The sequence below is a fragment of the Bufo bufo genome, chromosome 11 (genome assembly GCF_905171765.1).
Source record: "Bufo bufo chromosome 11, aBufBuf1.1, whole genome shotgun sequence".
Taxonomy (NCBI): Eukaryota; Metazoa; Chordata; class Amphibia; order Anura; family Bufonidae; genus Bufo; species Bufo bufo.
The window spans coordinates 11,979,989-11,994,236 of record NC_053399.1 but is presented as its reverse complement, the minus strand read 5'-3'; positions in this window follow the sequence as shown (position 1 = coordinate 11,994,236).

The following is a 14,248-nucleotide window of genomic DNA, read 5'->3' as shown; positions in this document are numbered from 1 at the left end:
CTTGACAGGTCACTAAGAGGTATAATACACAAAACAACCTGACGTAATATGACAAGTTGATCACAGTCAGAGTGGTTTATAGAAGAAATTACCCCAACCCAAGTACAGCGAGTGCTGAAGCATTGCTAGCCCCACCAGAAAAGAGAATTTGGGTTATTTAAGATCAGATTAAAGTCAAGGGAATGTGCAAGCCAGCGGTGGAATGCTTTATTTGACTTCTCTGGGGCGGTAGAGGACTATCTGGGGCTCAATTAGGATTTACAAAACACTGTGACACTCAAGAAGGTGAAATGTCAAGTGGTGGTATTAAAAAAATGTTCACATTAAAGCACATATTTTAACAAGCAGGTAATGAGTTTCTAAACACAAGACCACCAGGTTCCTGCTCCGGCGGCCAATTCACGGGTCACTGGTACAAAGACTCCATGTGAAAAGGACCAACCTGTATGGCTTACCTTGCTAAGGCCAATGAGAGGGCATCTGCTCCCTAAGGTTGTTCAGATGGCCTTTATTCAGGATCTCGTGCACACACACGCTGGGAGGGCTTTTTGTTATACTACTTATACAATCTAGATGTACAAAGGTGTTTTTCTGCCTCTCCAGTAACATTGGATCGAGCGCCTGTAGTATGAAAATGAGATTAAAAACTTTAGGGATTATATATATTTTTTTAAAATAGCATGTCTCCACTCCACTAAAGCCTGCATAGCACATCTATGCCAGGTTCTAACAGAGTGGAGCTGGCGCAGGCAGCTATGAAGAACTCCTTCCTGAGCTTGCACGGCTCTGCTACAAGCCTTACATACCACACCGATGCAGACTCTAGCCGATTAGAGCTAGCAGGCTCAGGCAGGAGCTCTGTGTAGCACATTGCTGCTCCTGCCTGTGTCCACTATTGCATAGCACATCACCACTGGCCGCAAAAGTGACCTCCTCCCCTTGCGTTATGACAAACAGTCACGTGACACAAGAGGAACAGGTTACTGCTGCAGCCAACAATTGACTGCAGCAGCATCAAACAGGAAGTTTACATCCAAGGAGCTCAGAGGAGCAGCCAAGGCTGGGGAGCGAAGGAGCCAGGGGCGGGAAGCAGGTAATTATGCTTCTCTTTTCAGGACTGCCCAGGAGGAGGGCGGAGGGGGGTTGCCTTTAGGGCTCAATGCAGTGTTTGATGCATTTTTTTTTTTTAGCTACAAGTGGATTCATTCAAAAGGAATGACAAACAGAAAGGAAGGACTACTTCTCCTTCCTCCTGGATCCACCTCTGGCTTTGGCTCAAAAGTGCTGCACCAAAACGGATTCCCCTCTAATGGGAAAAACACAAACTATGAAACAGGCCTAAAACTACTAAGATTCAACAAACGAAGACCACTTTTAAAGTAAAAAACTAAATAAATAATTTTTTTCTACATTTCATGATGGTCCAAACCATGAACAACACATAACAAGGCAAACCATCACTCATACAGTTGATTTTATATTTATAGTTGAATTTATATTCATAGTTGATTTTACATTTATAGTATAGTTTATATTTATAGTTGTCAGGTGGCCTTTAATATATTTTACTTTAGGGGGCATCTGATGAATGACAAGACCTTTCAGGGGAGTCATTGTGTATCCATATCAATATACCTCAACCTGCAGTGTATCTGTAAGATGCTGACGAGCTGCTCTAATGGTCTTGGATATTCCATTGTCTAAGGGCTGCTAATCAGAGAGTTAAGCCAGCAATGACAGTTATAATGCGCGTCTGCACAGTCAATAGATCCGCTGCCGGAGAGAAGAGGTTTAAATGCTTTGTCTCTTGCAGTAGCTGGAGATGTCCCTCCTTTTACCGGTGATGCAGTCTCACACTCTCCCAGCTTCCAGATGGTCAAGTGGTCTTTCGAGCAGGCACTTATTAAAAGATTAAGTTGGGGCTGGTATGCTAAATGAAGGACGAAAGGGTTTTTATCGCTTCGGAAGTAATGCTAGTAGTTATCTAAAGCAGTGCGTATCGTATCATACACTTTATCTCCGAGTGTCTTGTTCCTTCCAGTAGTAGGAACGGATTGTTAATAAACTCAGACAAGCCTTAGCCAACATTTTCTCTCTGCCTGGCCAGGGGCCATTCTCCGGCATAAGCATGTAATCATCCCAAATATGTATAATCTGGGGAAACGTACAAGTATTTTCTTGAAATATTGTTTGTAAAGAGCTAATTTATAATAGCGATTGTTTTTGTTAGGGTCTCTCTGAGTGTATGAATAACAAGAACCTGCTGTTCCGCTGCCAGCATATTTAATCAACAGGGCCTTGTGTGGACCATAACTGATATGTCTCGTCGAACAATGGATGCCTTTTTCCCAGTAACCGTACAGCATGATAGAAGAGCAGCCTGCTATTTAATCTGCCATTGTCCCATTTGACAGATATTGTTACTGTCAATGCACCACATCACAACATACATGATATCGGATTTACAAGCCTGTAATGCTCCTTCTTTACATTTATCTGACAGCAGCAGTTATTGAGGACAATAACACAACTATAGCCTCTTTGTTACTTTGTGAATAAATTCTGGTTACATTTCAATATGTTCTAAATAGGTAGGCAAATATCAAAGACAATATGCCTAGACACATCTGCTGGGTGGGGGAGCTCTGCGGGCTGTAAACTATCCTGAAATTATACTCTCCAATAAAAGGACAGAATTTGTGGCCACTTGACTTTTTTAACGCAATAAGGGTCCTCCAGGCTTCACTGCCTATCTACTACAAGGGCATGGAAACAAGGCACCGGAAGCACAATAAGCCTGGATGAGTCCTCCACATAAGACTCTAATTACAAACTTATGTTACTTAAAGGCTGCAGGGTTCATTTCACTAATTTACTATGGCTTATTTCTTAATCTTAACGGGGTTTGCCGAGTGCTTTATATTGATCACCTACCCTCAGTATAGGTCATCAGTATCTGATCCGACCCCCGCTGATCAGCCGATTGAGGTGGTCACGGCACTCCAGTGAGCACCAGAGCCTTCTTGAAACAAACTAGGCCAGTGATGTCATGTTTATTGGTCATGTGGCCTAGGTGGTGCTCATTCTCATTCAAGTGAATGGGGCTGAGCTGCGATACCAAGCACTGTAGCTATCCATTGTACGACCTCTGCAAACAGTTGATTGTCAGAGGTGCCGGGAGTTAGACCCCCGGCCGATCAGTATAAAATACTTGGAAAACCCCTTTAAACTTTTTTTATTTTTTATATATATATATATTTTTGTATAGATACGATTCTGCAAAAAATAAACAGGAAAACACTGACATCAGCCCAAGAATCTGATAATTCAACATTATTGTGGCCCCAAATGTGCTCAACAATTAGAATTTTGTTAAAAATATTTGTAAAATGTGTGTCCACAAAGTGGATTTTATCTGCTGGTTGAGCGGCATGAAATCTGTGGCAAATCCAGAGAAACTCTGCACAACTCTAATGTGGATTTGTAATGTTTTCTGCTGTATGGACAGGGCCAAGTGAGAGGACTATGCAGGAACCTAACCCTGACAATACAGAAGTAGAGGGAGGGGCTGGCAGAGGAAGCAGACGGAGCAAGGGTGCACAGAGTGGCTTGGGCCCGCCCTTAGTGCACTTAACCGCTCATCTGCATATGGATTTAAAGTACTTTTTCTGCAGAATGAAGCAATGGGTCGCTAAAGGGAAAGGTATCTTTATATTAAGCTAAGCTAGACCTACAAGTCATTGAGCAGGTTTAATAGTGAATTTCTTAGTCACAGACTCCTTTTAAAATATTTTGATATTATTTTCCATGATACCAATTAGAAAGTGAACAAAATTTTAAATATTTATTTCACTGCTGAATCCAAATTTTCGCTTTACTTTGCAGTGTATAACCTCTTAATGAATAATGTCGTACTTGTACAGCATTATGCATCTGGAATTGTATGGAATGGGCTGCTGTGGTGATCCCGCTCCATAGAGCAGGCACGCTGCCGCAATGACTGGCGATCGTGCAACTCATTTTAGAATACAACACAAGAACACAAAATTCTGCTTTTAAATTATTATTCCACTTATTGAAGATAAAGATTTATTTACAACCTGTATAACCAATGTGAAAAAGTAATTGCTCCATAAACCTATCAACTGGTTGTGCCACCCATTAGCAGTAACAAAAAAACTGACTCCCTGGTTGGGCAGTGTAGTTGGTGGGATCATTCGTACTAAGGATCCCATGGACGACAGATCAGCTGCAATGCGGCTGAACATCATCTTAAATGTAGGGGCAACTTTAGCTACCTTGCAACCTTTTCGGGGTAGATTTTCAATGACTCTGTATGTGAATCCCTTTAGAACGTGGCATCAGGTGCTGCTTTTCAGAGACTGCTTCACATTGCCAGATGTGGTTAACTGGTTGATATAGTAGCCAATGGGGCAATTACTTTTTCACATATGACCAGACAGGGCTGAAGAGCAATTTTCCTTCAATAAATGAAATATAAAACAGCATTACGTTTATCTAATATTAACCCTTAATAGAACCATGACGTACAGTTACACGATTGTGCTCTGTAAGGAGTATAGAGCGGGTTCATGCGCTGAGCCTTCTTCATACGCACCTGGGCCAGCTGTGCAACATGCCGATCCTGGTCATTTATCCTCTCAGATGCTATGGTCAATTGTGACCACGGCATCAGAGGCAGGGACCCATAGGAACATAGCAAATCTCCCATAGACTACAAAACTTTCTGTGTGCCATTTTGGCAAGTAGGAGAGCCGTTCTGTCTCCATACAATGCTGCCCTTACATAGAAGACAACATACTCTGCTGATTATTTCCTGAAAGCAAACCAAAGGAAAATGAAGTCCAGATAAAAAATTATAACCTGAGAAATTAGACATTCAAAAGTTAGGCCTATAGTGTGCAAGCACGACCACCGCTACTGGATTGCAGGATAGTTGTAGTGGGATAGAAAATTTTATTAAGCCAGCAAAGGAGGCAATATGGACAATGACAATACATTAGTAAGTGCCTTGATTAGGGAAAAAAAAGGTAGTAGCTGCTCTCACCTGAATCAAAAGTGGATGTACAGGCAGTGCCAGGAATAAGGCACTAGTCCAAAGGAAAAAAGTTGCAAAAAAAAAAAATTCAGCCTTTATTGTTCCATGACTTTAAAATCCAAAGTAGCAAAATGTCTATCCGAAACGCGTAGACTTTTTGCTACTTTGAATTTTAAAGTCATGGAACAATAAAGGCTGAATTTTTATTTTTGGAAGCTGGGCTTTTTTAAGTTTTTTCATTTGGATTAGTAAGTGCCTTGTATTAACCTTATCTACATGATAAATCCCATTTACTGAAGTGACACAACCCCTTTAAGGCTTCAAACAACTTGGAGCTTTTGGACAGTCATTTGTATGCATTAAATGTAAAAGCCATTTAAAAAACTAATCTATAATGCCATGTTTGTACATTGATGCCGACTGCATCCACACATTATTATTCAGTGGAAATAATCTTTAGATGTTTTTTGGAATTTGGAAACCTGGCTAGAAGAAATGCATCACCTATCTCTTTTGGTGTACAACACATACCTCATCTTTAAAAATAACCATAACTTCCTGAGGTATTTTAGGACTGTCTAAGAACGTTCACTTTCTGTGCCACAAACTCAAGTGTGCTTCTATATTAAATATATGAAATGATAACTATGGGGTAAGACAGCCAACAACTGGCAGAAAAACGTAACGAGCTTTAAAAGGCAAGAAATCTTTAGTGCTGCAGCTATTGAAAACAATGAAAGTACATTTCAAATATTTGACACCAACTCAATATCACATCAGTCTATATTATATCGGAATAAGAGCTGCAATATTCACATAAGTCATTTATTGGTCAATTTAAATGTTTACTTGTTTTATTTCCATTTTAAATTTTATTTGGTTAAATTACATTTTATTAAATTCCATTTTTTTTAAAATCAGTAATTGGTACAACTTATAAATGACAAGCAAATGAGAAAATATGTTTAATTATTAATTGATTTACAAACAAAATCACTCTTCTCCATGGGGCGGTGTCTAGTATTGCAGCTCAGCTATTCCAGTGAAACTATTTTTTTTGTCCTAATACATCTTAAATAGTAAAGCAACTTCGTAAATCCTATTTTTCTAGGGCTGGGGTGATACTGCTTAAAATTAAAATCTGGATTTTTCGAATGTTAAGGTTGAGTATAAATTTAGATCTTGATTGTCATTTTTTTTTCTTTCTGTTCTCTGGCAGTTCCATAAAGAATGAATGAAGCGTATTCTGCCACAGATGTATAGTCAGGTCCATAAATATTGGGACATCGACACAATTCTAGCATTTGTGCCTCTATACACCACCACAATGGATTTGAAATGAAACAAACAAGATGTGCTTTAACTGCAGACTGTCAGCTTTAATTAGAGGGCATTTACACCCAAATCAGGTAAACAGTGTAGGAATTACAACAGTTTGCATATGTGCCTTCCACTTGTTAAGGCACCAAAAGTAATGGGACAATTGGCTTCTCAGCTGTTCCATGGCCGGGTGTGTGTTATTCCCTCATTATCCCAATTACAATGAGTAGATAAAAGGTCAGAGGTCATTTCCAGTCTGCTATTTGCATTTGGAATCTGTTGCTGTCAACTCTCATGATGAGATCCAAAGAGCTGTCACTATCAGTGAAGCAAGCCATCATTAGGCTGAAAAAACAAAACAAACCCATCAAAGAGATAGCAAAAACATTAGGCGCGGCCAGAACAACTGTTTGCAACATTCTTAAAAAGAAGGAACGCACCGGAGAGCTCAGCAACCCCAAAAGACCAGGAAGACCACGGAAAACAACTGTGGTGGATGACCGAAGAATTCTTTCCCTGGTGAAGAAAACACCCTTCACAACAGTTGGCCAGATCAAGAACACTCTCCAGGAGGTAGGTGTATGTGTGTCAAAGTCAACAATCAAGAGAAGACTTCACCAGACTAAATACAGAGGGTTCACCACAAGATGTAAACCATTGGTGAGCCTCAAAAACAAGAAGGCCAGATTAGAGTTTGCCAAACAACATCTAAAAAAGCCTTCACAGTTCTGGAACAACATCCTATGGACAGATGAGACCAAGATCAACTTGTACCAGAGTGATGGGAAGAGAAGAGTATGGAGAAGGAAAGGAGCTGCTCATGATCCTAAGCATACCGCCTCATCAGTGAAGCATGGTGGTGGTAGTGTCATGGTGTGGGCATGTATGGCTGCCCATGGAACTGGTTCTCTTGTATTTATTGATGATGTGACTGCTGACAAAAGCAGCAGGATGAATTCTGAAGTGTTTCGGGCAATATTATCTGCTCATATTCAGCCAAATGCTTCAGAACTCATTGGACGGCGCTTCACAGTGCAGATGGACAATGACCCAAAGCATACTGCAAAAGCAACTAAAGAGTTTTTTAAGGGAAAGAAGTGGAATTTTATGCAATGGCCAAGTCAATCACCGGACCTGAATCCGATTGAGCATTTCACTTGCTGTAGACAAAACTGAAGGGAAAATGCCCCAAGAACAAGCAGGAACTGAAGACAGTTGCAGTAGAGGCCTGGCAGAGCATCACCAGGGATGGAACCCAGCATCTGGTGATGTCTATGCGTTCCAGACTTCAGGCTGTAATTGACTGCAAAGGATTTGCAACCAAGTATTAAAAAGTGAAAGTTTGATTTATGATTATTATTCTGTCCCATTACTTTTGGTCCCTTAACAAGTGGGAGGCACAGATGCAAACTGTTGTAATTCCTGCACCGTTCACCTGATTTGGATGTAAATGCCCTCAAATTAAAGCTGACAGTCTGCAGGTAAAGCACATCTTGTCCGTTTGATTTCAAATCCATTGTGGTGGTGTATAGAGCCAAAAATCTTAGAATTGTGTTGATGTCCCAATATTTATGGACCTGACTGTACGTTAGAGAAGTCTCTGACTGGTTGTGAGTGGTAATCTCTGTACAAGCAATGGTAGACAGCTTAACTCACTAATATCCCATTAGGTCGTGGTACCAGTTGCATGTGATAATCCAGTGAGGAGAATACAATGGAGATGCTTTGGTAATTTATTGAATTTACCTTGAGCAAAGACACATGGAGGACAGTAGAGGTCAAAACAAATGTTCTCACCAGCTCTGAGTCTGCTGCAGTATGTGATGAGAGAACAGGATGTGATGACACCAAAAGGGAGGAGTAGACAAAGAGCAAGGCAATGGGAATTATATAATACATTCAGGAAACCTATAACAAGAATGACCACAGGATGGAAGCATCACATAACATGGTAATGATATGATAACACAAATATAGCAATTTATCTTAAATGGAAGAAATAAATGCTGAAACAGCACAGAGCGGGTGTGTGTATGCTCGACCTGCCCCTACGGGATCCCCATTCTCTTGATCAATGGGGAGTCTATCAATCGGACCTCACCATTCAGTTAGTTATCATCTATCCTGTGGACAGGGGTCACTTTAACATGCATATCAAGGGGAGAAAAACAGAACTGGATCACACATCCACAATGCTATGCTTAGATCCAATTGAACTCGCTTCTCAGCGCAATAGTAAAGTGTACAGCCCCCTATACTGCATACTGTACAAGAGGCATTAGTGTACATTTTGATCAAAAGGCATAAGCCCACTCACCACGCTAAGGTCGCCTTTTTGAGTGGGACCTACTCTGACAAAAAAAGGCGGCACCAGGACCCAGGAGTCAAACCGCAACCCTGCTGTCCGACAATGCCACATATGGCCCTGGGTCCCACCAACCCACCAGTACACTGTTCACATGGTGCAGTACTGCGTATGGCCTTTGTTTTTGTGGCGCTGTGCTGGTGGGTTGGTGGGACACAGGGCCATGGGTGGCATTGTCAGACAGCAAGGATGCCGTTTGACTTCTGGGTCCTGCCGCCTACTAGGACAGTGCCGCTTTGTCACCGCAGTGTGCTGCGCCTTTTTTGTCAGAGTAGGTCCCACTCAAAGAGGCAACCTTGGCGTGGTGAGTGGGCTTATGCCTTTTGATCAAAATGTACACCATGCAGTATAGGGGGCTGTACACTTTAATATTGCGCTGAGAAGCGAGTTCAATTAGATCTAAGCATAGCATTGTGGATGTGCGATACAGTTTTGTTTTTCTCCCCTTGATATAGGGGTCACTTTAACGTCTAAAGTACCTGAAGTACTATTTTGGCAAAACCACAGTAATTTATATATATTTTTCATTTCTGCATTGCTGCATTCAGTCAACAATATTTATTTTTATTTTTTTCACTGACATACCCATACTATGGGACAAATTATACTTTTAGTAGTATGTTGTCTGATCCTGCAGTTCCTTCCATCTACCTATTTCCTCTAGGGTCTCCCTGTCACGCCCTGCCCTGTGAGTGATCTGAGAAGATCTGTCAGTCTTACTGCACGTGAATCTGACAGATTGCTTTTTTGTGGCTTTGGGCAGGATCACAGGTTCTGCTCATTAGTTAGTTAGTTAGTTAGTGATGCTATTTATACCTGCCTCTCTCTATAGTCCTTGCGGTTTATAGTTTCTCCTTGAGATCTCTGCTCGTATTTGGTGGATCTCCTGCTCCCAGTTCATCTTCAGTTAAGTCCTCCTTCCTTCCCTTCTGTTGACTGTATTGGCTAGGCCTTAGGTAGACGCTGGTTCCTTCATCTTGTGCAAGGAACTGGTTGTCTTTTCGCCTGCTCCCTAGCTGAGGGTTTGTGTCAGTTGCAGCAGGGCTTAGATTGGTGTGCATGAACACTTCTACCATCGAGATTTGCTCATGTTGGTAGCAGTCAGGGAAAGGCTCAGGGATTGTCAGGAGGTGACCTTTCCCTGTTCCCTAGCTGTGGGGCCTAGTCTGCTGTTTTGTTTAATTTTGTTGTGTTTGGTTTGCTTCCCTTACCTTACCTACTGTGACACTCCCTCACTGTATGTAGTCTGATCCTGCAGTCCTTTCCACCTACCTTTTCTTCTAGGGTCTCCCTCACTGTATATAGTCTGATCCTATACAGTGAGGGAGACCCTACAAGAAAAGGTAAATGGAAGGGACTGCAGGATCATACTACAAACAGTGAGAGAGATCCTAGAAGAAAAGGTAGATGGAAGACAGTGAAAGTTCAGACTATATACAGTGAAGGAGACCCTAGAAGAAAAGGTAGATGGAAGGGACGGAAGGATCAGACCACATATAGTGAGATATACCCATACCAGTGCACTAAACAGTGCACCAGTCCACCAGAGCAGCTCTGTTGTTTAATCTGCTTCTGTTTTAAGGTCCCTTTACACGGGACGATGTACAAGCAGATTGTTGGGAAGGAAGCATTCCTTCCTGACAATCTGCTGATCGCTAACGGAGGAGACTTCTGCATTTACATGGCTAATGCCATCGCTCTTCCCCATACAGACTCGTTTCCCAGCAGCAGATTGTGTTTACACAGCATGATGTGCCCCCGGGAAATGAGGATTTTTGTGCTGCACTGACGATTCAATTACCCGATGATTGGGTAATCGGTGGTATATTTACGCCGCCAGCGTTACTATGAACACTTGTTATCGATGATCATTTCAATTCTCGGCCGTCTAAAAGGCCCTTTAAATATGCCAAGTCAGGCTGGTATTTTCTTTCTGGGATGCTTTTCTAGTAAGGCTACTTTCACACTCGCGTTTTGGGCGGATCCGTCATGGTTACAATAATACAACCGCATACATCCGTCATGAACGGATCCGTTTGTATTATCTGTATTATCTAACACAACCAAGACAGATCAGTCTTGAAAGTCAATGGGAGACGGATCAGTTTTCTATTGTGCCAGATTGCGTCATAGAAAACGGATCCGTCCCCAATGACTTACATTGTGTGCCAGGACGGATCTGTTTGGCTCAGTTTCGTCAGACGGACACCAAAACGCTGAAAGCAGCATTTTGGTGTCCACCTCCAAAGCGGAATGGAGACGGATCGGAGGCAAACTGATGCATTCTGAGCAGATACTTTTCCATTCAGAATGCATTAGGGGAAAACTGATCCGTTTTGGACCGCTTGTGAGAGCCCATGACGGATCTCGCAAACGGAAAGCCAAAACGCGAGTGTGAAAGTAGCATTAAAAATAAAGTGTGGAAAATATTTCTTACGCATGGAACAGAGGGCTTTATAAATATGGAGTTAGGCACAAGTGCTATATTTTTCAGTGTATTTACCTGAGATTTATAATAAAGCCAATCTGCTAAGTTACGTTACTTTATCTTTTAGGTCCCTTGGAGAAAACAAGAAATCAGTTTGCACAAATGTAAATTGCCTTTAATTAAATTCCAGGATCCTTTTAGCACAATCCAAAATTACTGGACACGTAAGCGGGCCACGGATGTGTAGACAGTGTGCAAAAAAGTAATGTCGACTGCCTAATTACGAACAACTGAAAACCCTGTTATCTATTAGGTAGCCCTTATCTAGATAAAAGGACAGAATATGGCATGGTATCCTCTTTTGACATGAACCATATAAACCATAGTAAACAAGTAAATCAGCGTTGGGGTGAATTCACACGACCGTAAAAATTTGCGGGACATGCTCCATATTTTTTGCGGGGCAGCGGAACGGAACCGGAACAACAGATGCGTACAGCACACGGTGTGCTGTCCGCAGCTTTTTGCGGCCCCATTGAAATGAATGGGTCCGCACCTGTTCTGCAAAATTGCGGAACAGATGCGGATCCATTTATATGGTCGTGTGAATGCACCCTAAGATTTTTCAACCTAACCATGTGTTACGTGATAAGAATAACTGGCTCGTGAGTATGTGACGTGTATTTCAAGCCTGACACATATGGGAATATTTTTTGACATTTTTTTGCCTTGATTACAGGCAGAAGAGTAAAAGAAGGGGGATTTGGAGTTCTTTATAAAGCCTAAAAATGCAAAAATGGCTCTAAATTCACATGCTGAGACAGTTATTAAGGGAGGGGGATAGAACATCAAAGCACTTCTCAGAAGAACAGTATCTGTTTTTAACGATTTAATATCTCATGGAAATCTTATCTCCAGTAGGACCATGCCGTAAACACATTTCAAGAACACTTACAGAGCAATTTTTCAAGATGAATGTATTTTACCAAGATATAGTGTCCTGTCCTCAGGTTAACTCGATCAAGATTTATAAATTACCTCAGATGTAAGCTTTTCTTCTATCTCCCTAAATGCACAATGTACGATAGGGACTATTTATGCTGCATTTAGTGTTTGCAGCACATTTAATACTCTGAGCAGATAGGTATAGAGGACACAAAAATGAAAAACTATGCTAGTCTTACATACCACAGCATCAGTTAGCTTTTATTTCCAGCTATAGTCCGTTTAATAAAGTGATTATTAATAATATCTGAGGTCAGAGTGGGAAGCTAGCTCAGGGTAGAACGGAGATTAGTCAGAGGTCAGGTTAGACAGTGAAGGGTCAAATCCAGGAAACAGGCAAAATTCGGTACACGGTCAGATGAACATAGAAAGAGCACACCTTTGCAGGACACTAGCAAACTAGAACCTATTGCTCAGGCACCTTCCCATGGTGGAAGGTGCCTAAAGTATCTCAGCGTAGCCAGCCATTGGCTGGAGGAGAATAGCGCGCATTGGCCTTTGAGAGTTGGAGGGAGCATGCGCCCTATGGGCAGGGACAGGCCTAGCTGGCAAGAAGCAGGCCATAGGCTGCGTGGAGGGACAGAGCTCCTATGGTACCACACGGATGTCTGTTTTTGTTTAGTTTTATTTCTGGTGCGGGATGCGTGCCAAATTCTGCTGTCAGAAAACTCAGCGAAAAGCCCCTTAGGCAGGGCTGTATTTCCAGCTCATGTTGCCCTGACCCTGAGCATAAACACACCCCATTAACTCAATGTATGACACTTGGTCCTTAAAGGCACACTGATTTATTTTATATTTTTCCAATTTACCATCGCAGCGAATTAAAATTTTTCTGCAGACATTGCCATATGAGGGCTTGTTTTTGCCAGGACAAGTTGTATTCTTTAACCACCTCCGGACCGCTGTACGCACAGACGCGTCCTGGAGGTGGTTGTTTCATTCCACCTGGACGCGCCAGCGCGTCCTCTCGCGAGACGCGAGATTTCCTGTGAACGCGCGCACACAGGCGCGCGCGTTCACAGGATCGGAAGGTAAGCGAGTGGATCTCCAGCCTGCCAGCGGCGATCGTTCGCTGGCAGGCTGGAGATGTGATTTTTTTAACCCCTAACAGGTATATTAGACGCTGTTTTGATAACAGCGTCTAATATACCTGCTACCTGGTCCTCTGGTGGTCCCCTTTGTTTGGATCGACCACCAGAGGACACAGATAGCTCAGCAATATGTAGCACCAAGCACCACACTACACCCCCCCCCTGTCACTTATTAACCCCTTATTCGCCCCTGATCACCCCATATAGACTCCCTGATCACCCCCCTGTCATTGATCACCCCCCTGTAAAGCTCCATTCAGATGTCCGCATGATTTTTACGGATCCACTGATAGACTGATCGGATCCGCAAAACGCATACGGACGTCTGAATGGAGCCTTACAGGGGCGTGATCAATGACTGTGGTGATCACCCCATATAGACTCCCTGATCACCCCCCTGTCATTGATTACCCCCCTGTAAAGCTCCATTCAGATGTCCGCATGATTTTTACGGATCCACTGATAGATGGATCGGATCCGCAAAATGCATACGGACGTCTGAATGGAGCCTTACAGGGGCGTGATCAATGACTATGGTGATCACCCCATATAGACTCCCTGATCACCCCCCTGTCATTGATCACCCCCCTGTCATTGATCACCCCCCTGTAAAGCTCCATTCAGATGTCCGCATGATTTTTACGGATCCACGGATACATGGATCGGATCCGCAAAACACATACGGACATCTGAATGGAGCCTTATAGGGGGGTGATCAATGACAGGGGGGTGATCACCCCATATAGACTCCCTGATCACCCCCCTGTCATTGATCACCCCCCTGTCATTGATCACCCCCCTGTAAGGCTGCATTCAGACATTTTTTTGGCCCAAGTTAGCGGAATTTATTTTTTTTTTCTTACAAAGTCTCATATTCCACTAACTTGTGTCAAAAAATAAAATCTCACATGAACTCACCATACCCCTCACGGAATCCAAATGCGTAAAAAATTTTAGACATTTATATTCCAGACTTCTTC